Below are 13,092 nucleotides of genomic sequence, written 5' to 3'. Positions count from 1 at the left end.
GACATATGCAAGTTATACGAAGCTCAAATTTCAGTGTCCATATAAAAGTTTTATGGGAACATGAATGTACTCATTAATATACGAATTGTCTGTGGCTGGTTTCACGTGACAACGGCAGAGTTCAGTAGCTGCGACAGAGACAATAAGGCCAGCAAAGCTGGCCCTTTTCAGTGAGGTTTGCTGACCTCCATTCTAAAGGCTAAGCCTGTGAAGGTTTAGAGCTGGAGAAGAGTCTAAAGGGTGAGGGAGAGGGAGTGACCGGCCCCAGGAAAAGTTAGAGTTCCCCAGTCTCGGTCAGCCGACTGGTGGCTTCCATGTACAATGGAGCCCTGCAGGCCCAGAGACCTGATCTCAGCCTCAGCCCGAGCCTCAGAGGTAGCAGATGTCTTCTGAAACTATCTGAGCAGTGGCTTAGAGAAAGGGTACCAAGATGTGTGACCTTATGAGCTGTATGGAAAATACAGAGGCCAAGCTTATAAGAAGGGAGAGCAGGACCATCAGCAAAGGTCCCCCCTTTCAAACACCATCTTGTACCCTGAGCATCGCAGCAGCAGTCATGATGAAATGAAGAGCAGGGGCCCCACTTTAACGGTCCTGGCCTGCTTAATCCCTAAATGAGCTTCAAGGCAGGAGCTGGGACCCTCTCCGCTGTACACTCTGCCTTATCAGGCAGGTGGTAGCTGAGGCAGGTGAATATTTGATTGAGGAAAAGAGAGAAATGTGGCATTTCCTGATACACCTTTCTTTCCAAACACTGTGCTCTTACTTCTGATGACATTCTCTTCTATTGGCTCGCCTTGAATTTGAATATTAATGTCATTTTTCTTTCTGGCCTTAGTGACATACAGCCAGAGGGAAAAGCTGGAGATCCCTGGAGCAAGATGGATAAGCACACCTGTGGCCTCTTGCTCAGCACCGCCCCCCATTGTGGTTGGCTGCAAGGAAGTGATGCCTTGCTCCAAATATATCTCTGGAGAGCAGCCCAGATTTAATTTACCACTATGCTCTGGGTGCAGAATCTGTTAATATCTTCCAATTACCTGCCTCATCCAACCATAGCTATTTTAAGCAGAAGTCACTTAAGGCTTTGTCATCACAGAAAACCTTCCCATTTCCAGAAACTTCTGGTCAAAGAAAGTCATAGAGACCTTGAGCTTGTGCTCGGCTCGAAGTTTGCATTTTTTATCTTTGTAACCAAGAGCTGCAGCAGTTTGGGGTTCTTCTGAGTAGAAAGTAAATACCCGGGGTGTCAAAAAAAATGTATACACATGACTTGTACTCACTCTTTTGTTATCGGTATATATTGAGTATTACAATTTTAATACAGTTTTTTTCCTTTCTTAAAATATATATACATTTTTTGGCACTCTCTGTATATGCTTTGCACAGAGGATTATCTTAGTTGCTTGAAGGAATCCTTTAGTCATGCAAATGAAAGTGGAAACTTCAATTAGTAAAGGAGACCTTGGAAATTCTAAAACTGTGATAGTGGCCATTGAGAAAGTGGCTGTAGGCAGAGTCACCTCCTTGCAGTTAATGTTTGCCTTGAAGAAAGTTTTCTTATCTAGGATGGATTTGGCGGTCCTTTGTCTGTGGCTTCTGGATTCAACTTCTAGAGGCCACCTGTATTCCCTGGCTCACAGCCCTTTCCAAACAAGCCACGGTGGGTCTCTCTCACTTTCAAAATCTCTAACTTCTCTTTCCATCTCCTCCTTGTTCTTCCGTTCTTGTTCTCTTTTCCTCTTGTTCTTGGTTCCCAAAGTGTGGTCCTCGGAACAGCAGCATCAGCATTTCCTGGGAATTCGTCTGAGATGACTAATTCCCAGGCCGCACTCCAGACCTACTGAATCAGAAACCCTGGCAGTGGGCCCAGCAGTCCACATTTTAACAAGTCTTCTAAGGTGACTTTGATGGACACACAGGGAGAAGATCTTGTTGAAACAATTTCCAAGGATAGAGCAGGAGTGAAGGTACTTGGGGAAGGACTTGAGATCTGAATGTCACTTCATCCTGGAGAAAAGACCTAAATAAACGAACTGAAGCCTGCTGGCTCAGCACCAACCTAGACTATTCTACAGACGTCCTGTACAGTGGTTAAGATATGACTAACCTCAAGCATCAACCATGGGCCCGTGTCAGGCAGTGATGACCTGATATGGCAGCTGTCTATGCCAGCAGGAATCTAAGGGACGATAGCCGCACTAAAGGGCACAGTCAGTGGATGTCTGTGTGAAGGTGACAGGAAGGGGTAATCGGCAATCTAAATTGTGGTACAACCAGGAACCAAGTAGAGAGGGAACCTCCGGGGCTAGCCTCTCAAATTCTGAGAATGGCGCTAGCTGACAGCCAGATTGGGTTTCACTACTGTTAGTTCCTTCCTTCATCCCCAGGTCTCTGGAAACTGTTGATATGAACTTCTGTGTTCCCAAAAGTTAATGAACCCAGGAAGCCTCTGGGTTCCCCTTAAGTCGTGTTGACTGTGGTATGAGGTCCCATGCTTGCTCATCAGGAGAAGAGCTCATCCAGGTTTTGGCTTCCGAGTCTTATGAGTCCTTTGCCTTCGTTTTCTTGGGCTCTGAAAAATTGAATATGTAACCACTGCAACCCTGCCTATTATCTCCGGAATCTTGCCCAGTTGTAATGTAGCTCTTCAACTGGAACAAGTTAGAAGCACAAACACTAAGCTCTAAAGCGCAAACGATTCCTCTGTTGTGTTTTCATGGTGGAAAATGGCCCCGGCTTTCACAATGCTTCCAGGAGCCCACAAAGCAAAGTATAGGAAAATGAAAAGGTTTATTTTTCATTTTCAAAGCTGCTTATATAATCCCATCTGGAATAAAGAAAAAAAAAATAGAACATGCAGCCCAAACTGGGATGGACAATCAGTAGAAAGGCCCGAACCCCAGTCCTTACCGGGCACATTTCAAAGCTGGCTGCTCTTGCAGGCTCCCTGTTGCCTTGAATCATTAGCCTTTTTCATCTACAAGGAGAGTTCTGGAAATGAGCAGCCCTTCCTCCACTGGACCTGGGGTTACATAGTTTTAGAACCCCCAACTGCCAGGGAAATGAAAACAGGGTTTCTAGACCCCCCAAATATTGGGGTGCCCTGACAGAGAAGAACAGCTTTACTGAACAGATCCTCAGATACTTTTTAACGACCATGCGCTGTGGGAAACTGCTCTGAAGTGCAGCAGCAGCAGCTAGAAATGTGAGAATGAGTGGAAACACCTGCTCATTAGGCACAGCTCTTCTGAACCACACCAGTGAATGAAAAATCTCTCAAAGAACGATCTCACCCTGTTAATCCAACAAGGGGCTTCTAGATTTTCACAGGACATTGATGTGCTGCATAGGAAAGAGGAGCAGGATTATGTAAATTGGAAAGTTCCAGGTATGAGGCTGATTTAGGCTCCAAGGCGAAGCTGCCTAAGCTCAGGGAGTGGAGCTTCCCTCCCCCAAGCGCCCCTGTCAGCAACCAAGCACCACTGCTATCCATGCGACTGACTGCAGCCCCTAGAAGAGGGGAGCGGCTCAAAATCTAGAGACTCGCAAAGAACCTTTCGGTGAGGTTTCACTTTCAGACTTGGTAGGAAGTCTATTTAGTTTGATAAAGTAAAGCAAAGAATAAACAGAACATTTCAAGTATACACCTAGTGCCAGGCTTACAAAAGACCTGCAAAACCATGTGACTGGATGCTGTTTTTCCTTCTCTCCCCTCAATTAACCAAGAACCAAACCACTCCCCACCTGCTGGGAAACAAACAAGCTAACATTTCATGAATTCTAAGAAGCCCATGCCTCTCACGTTTTAAAGGCTCTGGGCTCATTTTACAGCGAATGACATTTTTGAATCCCTGCCTTCCTGGAGCAAGCACAATTGGTCGGACTCCTGGAATCATGTTTGGACAACCACAATTCCTCCCAGTTTCAGGCAACCAGCTAAAGACCAATTGACAAAGGACTAGGAGACCTGGTTGTCGTTGAAAAAAGGAAATTCTGTTGAAAACATCTGGGAAGATCAAGAAAATGTCTGCATCAAAGCATGTAGAACAGGCTTCACCAGCTTTGAAGAAAATCTTCGAGGCAGTAATGGAGTACTCATTCAAGAAATGCTGGATCGCCGATGTTTTACATGGCACCGAGGAAATATTTTGTGGAAAATTATGGACAAAACTTACTGTGAGCATCGAAAAGTGATTCACATAGATCAAGCTCTATAGGTTCTACGTAGAAAAGTTTGAGGAATACCTTAACTAAGTTGTCAGCTTATGCTTGTATTTCACTTTTTTTGTATGCACCAAAGTATTCTATGATTAAAATCTATGCTTAAGTCTAAAAGTCAGCTCGAAATATATGAAATAAAAGTATAAGGGTTCACCAACCTTCTTCTGTAAAGGACAACGTAGCAAATTGTTTAGACTTTGTAGGCCATACAATCTCTTCTGCAACTACTCAAGTCTGTCAATGTAGCAGAAAGGCAACCATAGTCAATATGTAAAAAATGGGTGTGGCTGTGTTACAATAAAACTTTATTTATCAAAACAGGCAGTGGGCCAGATTTGGCCTACAGGGCAATTTGCCAACCTATTACCAAAGTGATAAAACATTATGTCTTATATAATTGCCTAGTGGTACACACAAAAAGATATCTAACAATTGTTGAACTTAGATTATTTGAAATTTGACATATGCCAATCACACCAATTGTTGCCCAGTTGAGGAAAAAACCCAACATCTTTTTTGCCCACCACCTCTTGCTTTTCTATTTAGGGGCATCATACATAAAAAGTGTTTCTGCTTTCTTATAGATTTCACTAATCACTACTTATTAAGCAATTTTCTTCTCACATATCTGTATTCCTAGCCTCTTTATTACTCTCTTCTAACATTCTTGCTAGCAGCATTAGAAAGCTACCTCCACATGAGTTAAAATGCGAGACTCATGAATAATAAATTTAATAGTTGTATTAGGAATGTGCTTTGTCAAAGAAGATGAAAGAAACACTTTGAAGTCAAATAAGGTAATAATCAATGTCTTTACCTTCTAAAATTGTCAAAAGGGTGCACAGTAACTTTCAGAAAGTTACATTTCCTATTCTCTAATAAAATCTCTTTTCCCTGCTTCAACATGAGAATTGAAAAAGCTTTCTAAGTTTTATTCTGTTACCATTCCGCTTTGATGGCATCACTACAAGGTTTTGTACTATTCATTTAAGCTGCATGCATAAGGCATTCTGATCACACTACAGGTTGGAGAGATTTTTTTTTTTTCAATTTAGCTTTGAATCTCCATTAGTAGGAGAGGGTATTTGCCATAACAAAACAATCCCAAAGTATCGATGGTTTAACAGTGGAAGTTAGTTTTCACTATCCCAGTCCAGTGAAATTATACAGGAGTTGGGGGGCAGGGGTTGTGTGGGTATGTCTTTTTCTAAACAGTTATGTGGAGTCCCAAGCATCTTCCATCTTTGGGCTCTGCCTCCCCTAACCGTTTAGAGCAGGATTTCTCAATACTAGCAGGCTGACCTTTGGGGCCAGATCATTCTTTGTTGTAGGGAGCTGCCCCAGACATTACCCACTATTGAGCAGCATCCCTGGCCTCTATCTATTATCTACTAGAAACACACACCCCTAGCCCATTGTGACAACCAAACAAACAAAACAACGATGTCTGCAGATACTACCAAATATACCCTGAAAACACAACAGTCTTCCCTCCCCACACTGAGGACCACTGATGTACTCAGAAAAATTCTTACCACTCATCAGAGATGATGTTTCCCATTTATTCCCAGGAGAGTAATTTGTTTACTGTAAAACGTTTTTCTAATATTAAATAAAGTTATGTTTGTTGATCTAGCACACATGGTACCTGATCCCAACTGCTGCTGGACACAAGGTGCTTTTTAGCTGGACGTTCCGTTACATCATCTTCCCATAAAAAAGCAAGTGCCCTTTCCCCCTGCCTTGAAATACTTCACAAGCATTTCAGAACTGTTCCACTGGCCACAGGAACAAACAGTGAGTACCATTTGACACTCACTCCCTCCCCCTTTAAGATTCTACCATCCCATCAACTTCTCTCCAATGGAAGGCAATCACCTATGCACAAAACCCATAACATTATAAAAATGGCTCCTATAAGTCAAACGTTGGGCCCTCTGCTAATTACTTAGATGATTATCCTAAATTCCCTTGAAACAGCACTACCTCTCATTCTTAATGATGCAAAGGAACTAAGAAGTAATCCAAGGCAGGCCTGGGTCTTTTGTATATACCCGTCAACATTCAGTGGCTGCTTAGGAAACAGTAGTACAATCACAACTGATAATGTTTTTCCTACAAGAGGCACATGCTCAAGCCCAGGAAGTTATTTATTGGAAAGTACTGTGTAAAAGGCAAAAGGAATAGTACAGTGGCCAGTGTAAACACTGCCAGGCACTACACTAAAACCCTAATGGCTGTAATTCACCTAGGTCAGGGGACTTCAAATGAAAGCTGCTATCAAAACCAATCTTTGAAACCAAGAAGTCTCAAGCAACATTCTTTTGTTTTCAAAAAGGTTACTGGAACCAACAAATCCATTGTGAAAAATTACGACAATCAAGAATGATGAAATAATAATGGGCATATAAGCACAAATAATAATAGTAATAATGTTAGACCTGAAGAGTAGGAAACACAGGAAGAAACACCACTCCAGAGAAGGAATAATTGGAACCGTTTATCTTGCTCAAAGTCCTGGGGAAATCTCGCCAACAAATATCATTAGATCCTGGATATCTCTGTTGCGCGCTACCCACACACTGGGGAGGTTAGAGTCCCTAATTGGCTCCATTTATCATTTGGAAACCATCTTCTAACAACCATCTATTTCATTCTCACCTGTGCACACAAAAAAATGTGCCCTCTCTTCTTTCCTTCCTTCTTTCCTTCTTTCCTTCTTTCCTTCCTTCCTCCACCTTTCATCATGTGACCTAAGGAGGAGGCATCAAAAGATGCTACTAGTGAGATATTCACAATAAGATGAAGGAACCTTCTTACTGCACACAATGACCCTGGACATTTCAGTAGTGGAGAAATTTACAAAGGTGAAGACTAGCTGGCTAAGCTCTATGGCTCATCATAACATTTCAAATCAGAGGGGGAAAATCTGTCAAATTTCACCATTTTATAACATAAGCAGATCATTTGTTGGGTCAAGAAGGAATCTCCCTGATCCGAAAATGCCATGTTTACCACAGGGAAGGGGAACGCTAGGGACGGAAGCGGAGGAGTCTTCCCAGATGCTGCTGTCAGAATGTCTGTGGTGGGCAGTGATTCCCAAAGCATATGTTATCACCACTATGACTCACTACTCCACAGACTGACCTTCCCTGGCACTTGTGGTCCTCAGCCTCAAGGGCACTAATCGTAAATGTCATTGAAAACGATCAACAGGAAACAAGTCATCAAAAAAATGCATCTGCTTATAGGACAGTCTAGATTCAATTGACTAATGCATTCCAAGTGGGGAATCTGGTCTTTCTACTAACATGCCTCACACAACTCCATCTGCTCCAGTAAGAACGTGGTACAGTCCGTTCAAAGCCTCTGTTCCTACATGGCTCCTGTTCTTAGAAACTACCAGCATCTTTCCTGGGCTGGATGTCGTGTTGCCTAAAGTGGACCACCCAACTCCACTGAATTAATTCTGAATTCTACATTGTTCCCAACCAGATAAACATTGTTAAATATGAGAAACCTGTCCCAACCCCAGAGTTAATAACACATGCTGCTGAGAATTCATAATCAGACCCTCCAACAATTATTCCAGGACTAGTTCTACCTGAAATTTCAGATTACCTCCAAAATGCAGACTTATTAATATTCTCTGACATCTCATGACAGCTATTGTTCTTTTGAGTAGATTGCATCCATTTAATTCTCAAACAAAATGTACAAAGGCAATATAGTTTCAAAAGAAAGTCAGGAATATCTAATGGGATGGTTGTCTAGAAAGAAGGTTACTGAGAATTTTAGGAATACCTAATTGCTCTATTTCCTTCGGTGATGATAAAAATCATTCTTCTTTCAAGGAGTGGGAAGAAACCACTGTCATTAATACCCATATTGTTGGAAATGAGACCATCAGTGTTTGATTCTATAGCTCTGGAAATATATGCAATACAACAAAGACTATAAATATTCTCCTTGCTCCAAGATAGTATTATTGTTTAAGAAGGCAGCTCCATGTGGTCACAGGAAACAAATGATGATAGCACAACAGAGAGGCATTCATTTCTGCAGTGTACAAAGTGGTTACAAGTTGGGACTCTGGAGCGATGGTCAGATCTGGGGTCTGCTTCGTCCTTGAGTAAGTTAGTTACATTTCCTCTCTGACCCTCAGTGTCCTCCTCTACAAATGGGAATAACAATAGAACCCATGTCACCAGGTTGTTGTGCAGCTGTTGTTTGTTCCCAAGGTGCCTGGGACACAGCAAGCCCACAATACATTTTAGGACCTCATGGTAGTAGAAGCAGCAGTGCCAACAAGAGAAGGAGGAGGAGGAGGTAGCAGTTAGGAGTACTATCGACCATTAGGTCTGGGAAGTGGTAAAATAATTACTAATATAAATAGTAGAAAGTAGTATTAGTGATAGTAAAATTGCATAAGTAAGTAGCAATGTTAATACTATCAGTAACAGCATTAGCAACTCTTAGTACTATTATTAACATTTCTGATAACATCATTGCTGATGAGCAATACAAAGAGCCCTGCTATTACCAGTACTCATTATTATACTAATATTCTAGACCCTGAAAATCACTGCAGTCAATAAAAATAATGCAATATAAAATTGACCTATTTTGTGCTAGGAATTAACATTTATTCTGGACACAGGGGTATTCTAAAGAGTGTGATTCCCTTCTGCCTTCCTTTCAAAGAAGATAATTGTATCTTGAAGCAGTATTAGTAAAAAAAGGAGAGCGATCTGCACATAGATAAAAGGAAATGAAAGCCGCAGAGGAACCATTAAAGTTAGGGTTATCTGAGTTGTGCTGATTACCAATGAGGAGAAATCATTACTCGGAAAAGAATGCAGAAGAACACACCTGAAACAGAAAGAAATGAGCATACTCCTCTAAGAGTTTCCAAACTACAGTTAATTTTTGATTACCTAGAAGCAAGCTATCTGGTTTGAGAACAATGTTGGTCAATAACATTCTGCAAAAATATCCACATATAAGAAGATACGCACTAATCGGAACTTTATTGCAATGAATAGAGACCAGTTTGTGGCTACTTATACCACCCCAGTAAGGTCAGTTCTGCTATGGTACTTGTTTTGTCAATGTCAATTGTTTCCATGTGGTTGATACACTAGGGAACAATTTGACTACAATGCAAATTTATTGTTTGCTGATGCAAATTTCATCTAGTGGAAGCAATATGAACTCAGAAAACCACATCCTGCTGAACAGAGCTACCCAGGGGTACACAAAATGAGTACACACACACACACACACACACACACACACACACACACAGGCCCTCTCAATACCTCCAACTCCCTCAGTTCGCAGGATGTTAGGAAGCACACGCATCCACACCTGCTCTCCCTCCTCCACCCCTTTGCCGAAACTTACAAGCTGCAACCCTGCCTCCACCCCCTTCCATAAGCCAACTTCAGGCTTTTCAAGGGAAAGTGATATGTGTATTATAGTATTTATGTATTTCTTAACCAGTGAAGTTGTATAAAATTGTGCTATCATTTATATTAGGTTCTTGTCTTTGTTTTTATTGGGTCACTGACAACATTTTCTATTATTTTCAGGGCAGTGCTGTTCACCCATTTCCCTACAAACCAGGTGTTTTGTATAACACAACTTTGAAATCATGCCATAATTTCAAAAATGCATATGTTACATTGTAGCAGAACTGACTGCATCTATCTTCTAAATCTTCCCCGGCATGAGAGATGTTACCGCAAAACTTCTCTAAAGGAATAGAGCATGGAGACAGACTGTGGTGGCCCTAGTACAACTGTCCAGAGAAACTGTAACAATCCCTGAGAGCAAGACTGTCTCACCCCTCAGAGGAGGACAGAGGACTGAAAAGGCAGTGAGCTCTTTGATGACTATGGACAGTGATAACAATGAGCAACATCTTGGAACCGCAGAAAAGACTGTGGCAGAGACTGGCCACCTGGTCAGCAGACCACTCTCACTTATCCCTGAAACCCATGAGACTACAATTCCCAACATCTCATGTCTTCAGATCAGCCTCAGAACGAGTTCTCATTGATGGATGAGAGCAGAAGTGATACTCGTGCCTTGCTGACCGTTCTGCCCTCCTTTCAAAATCGGCCTGCTTTATGCAGGCAAGCATGGTGCCTTGGAAGCTGCTTACTGGAGATAATGGATTCACAGATGGAAGAAATTCAGGTCTTTTTAGCACCACTTGGAGGAGACCTTATGATAGCAAGACACAAATGATTCTGGTTTGGTAGACATTACACATGTTGGAGTTACTTTGTTATAGCAGCTTTACCTTAACTTATTCAATCCAGGTGGGCTGGCCAACAGAGCCCGCCTGAACACTTCTGTCCTATTCCAGCATAAACGTTAAAGGGTCAATGTAGGAGCATTTTCTAGAGTGTTCAAGAAGTCTGTGTATTTTCTAGGCAACAGCTTCCCTGCTAAGTATAGAGGTTAGATAACGGTCAATAAGACAGTATCTCCCTTCAAAGAATTTACAGTCTAGTAAGGAGAGAGAGAGAGAGAGAGAGAGAGAGAGAGAGAAACATGAGTGACTACAAATGACAGTCACACGGCCAGCAGTTCCACTCCTAGGAATATGCACAACAGAAATACGCACATACATTCATGAAAAGAAGGCACAAGAATGATCAGGATAGGTCTGTTCAAGGTAAAAACTGACAACTCCCCAAAAAGCCACTAACAGTAAAACGGATAAATCAATTGAGGGTCTTCATATAATGGAATACTATACAGCAATGAGAGTAAATTTACCACAACTGCACACAAACAGATGAGTCTCGTAAATATTCTTGAGTGAAAGAAGCCAGACACAGCTATATGACTGCATTGATATGACATCCAAAACAGGCCAGACTAACCGATGGTGATAGATGTTGGGATAGAGGTTAACTTCGGGAAGGGCTCCAAAAAGGGCCAGGCAAGTTCAAGTTGTGTTCTATTTACTGACCTGGGGTGGTTGTTACAGGGGTATATTTAGTTTGTGAAAATTCACGAGTCTACATACTTAGGATTTAATTGTATACAACTATCATGCTTCAATAAACAGTTTGTTAAAAAACTTAGTGTTACTGATATTAGGACAGCGGTTTGAAGGAGGTACATTAGAGACTAAAAGACTCAATGGGTCCACAGCATCGACTGGAATCATTTAGGCAAGTGAGAGACAAAGGTTATTTCCTGGTGGGATGTTTACAACTACTGGGAACGTCTACCTACTTCCTCATCTCCCAGCCCAGTCAAATAACCTTCAATTCAAACAGCAAATGTTTTACTTACTATCTAACTTTACCCTCAAGCCTTAGGACCACTAGTCCTCAGGAGTCACATCGACACAGATACTAAAAAGACTACAAGTGGGATTATGGGGGAAATGGATTTCTCTGCTAATGACAACATCAATGTTTTTTTCAATAAATCTCGCCCTCTCTATCCTCCCTCCCCTTCCCCCTTGCTCTCCTCATGTTTGCCCTCTCGCTATCTATACACACAAGTACATGCACACATGTACTTATACAGTAGGTTTATCTTCTACAAGTTCTCATGTAGTCCCACCTCCTCGCTCACCGCTGTAAATAAGCAATGGCTGTATGGTTCAACAGGCTGAGGCCCCTGCAGATGCCACAGGAGATTCTTTGCCAATCAGGTCCTGTCGTGGAATCAACGCCTGGCCCTCTTCAGGGCTCCCCTTTTCTGTGCTTGTTGATATGTATTACTTAGAACCCTTTCAGGACAAGAACCATCTTAGACCAGATTAAGAAAAAACAAAATACAGGTTTGCATAGGTAAACCCACCAAGGGAGACTAGCCTCTGACATGGCTGGATCCAGAGCTCAGATGCCACCAGAGTTCTTCCTCCCAGTGTCTCACTAGACACTGACTCAGGCTCTTGGCCAGAAGTCCCCTGGGACTGGCACCTATGGTGACAGAGAGCTCTGGCCTTACATTCGTAAAGGCTGTCACCCTAGAGGAACAAAGCCCTTCTTTGCTGGCTCTAGTTAAAAAGAACTCTGGGCAAGCACTGTCACTGGCGAAATCCGTGTCAGAGGGCTCAGGCATATTACGACTGGCACGTGGAAGGAGTTCCCAGGAGGAGGAAAAACAAAACGACACATCCACGAGTGTTTTTCAAACCTGGGCTGCAATTTAGTGTGTGTGTGGGAGGGGTGGGGGGTTCATGAAACTACTTCAGTGGGCTACAATTGACAGAATTAAAATGTTTTAAAGGATAAAATGAGTAGAATCAGATAGTATCCAACTCAGTAGTATTTTGAGAAATGTCTACTTTAATCATGCATACATGTGCATGCACGTGTGGTGTATATGTGTACTGGGTACCAATGGAGACCAAATTTCTTACTGTGAGGTTTGGTTTTTAAAAACCAGAGGACTACAATACTCCAGGCAACCATTAAACAGCAGACTTGTTCAACATGTAAGATCTACACCTAGCCATTCATGGGAATAGTAATATTTCATACCCATCCCCATGCCTTTATTTAACGTGATTATGGCTATAGATACACAAAAATGTATAGCGGAGACGTTTTTATTATGATCTATTACACTTTGTTGAATCAATGAGAAAATGGTTAAATATAAGAAATGTAAATACCCTTTCAATGAGTCAAACAAAAATGCCTACTAAATGATTGGTTTTATCATAAACACCAAGATAATTCATTTTAAATAACTTGTTTACAACTATCTTTATAAATTTACTTTCAATCACACAGTCAATACATCTTATTGGAAATAATTTGTTCATTACAGAACAGCATGAAAGAAAAGACCTTTCTGGTTCACAGACACTCCAATCCTGTATTATAC

The 13,092-nt window shown here is 41.8% G+C and overlaps 1 protein-coding gene across 3 annotated transcripts in view; it reads right to left on the bottom strand.

Annotated features, from left to right (window-relative positions):
* The window catches only part of FRMPD4 (FERM and PDZ domain containing 4), a 742,584-nt gene that overhangs the window by 482,624 nt on the left and 246,868 nt on the right, over positions 1-13,092 (bottom strand). The gene's annotated exons all lie outside the window — the stretch shown is intronic.

Source organism: Rhinolophus sinicus, chromosome 18 (genome assembly GCF_057876585.1).
Source record: "Rhinolophus sinicus isolate RSI-liver-muscle chromosome 18, RSI-T2T, whole genome shotgun sequence".
NCBI lineage: Eukaryota > Metazoa > Chordata > Mammalia > Chiroptera > Rhinolophidae > Rhinolophus > Rhinolophus sinicus.
Note: the sequence above shows the minus strand (reverse complement) of the source record. Positions and strands in the feature narration are given on the sequence as shown.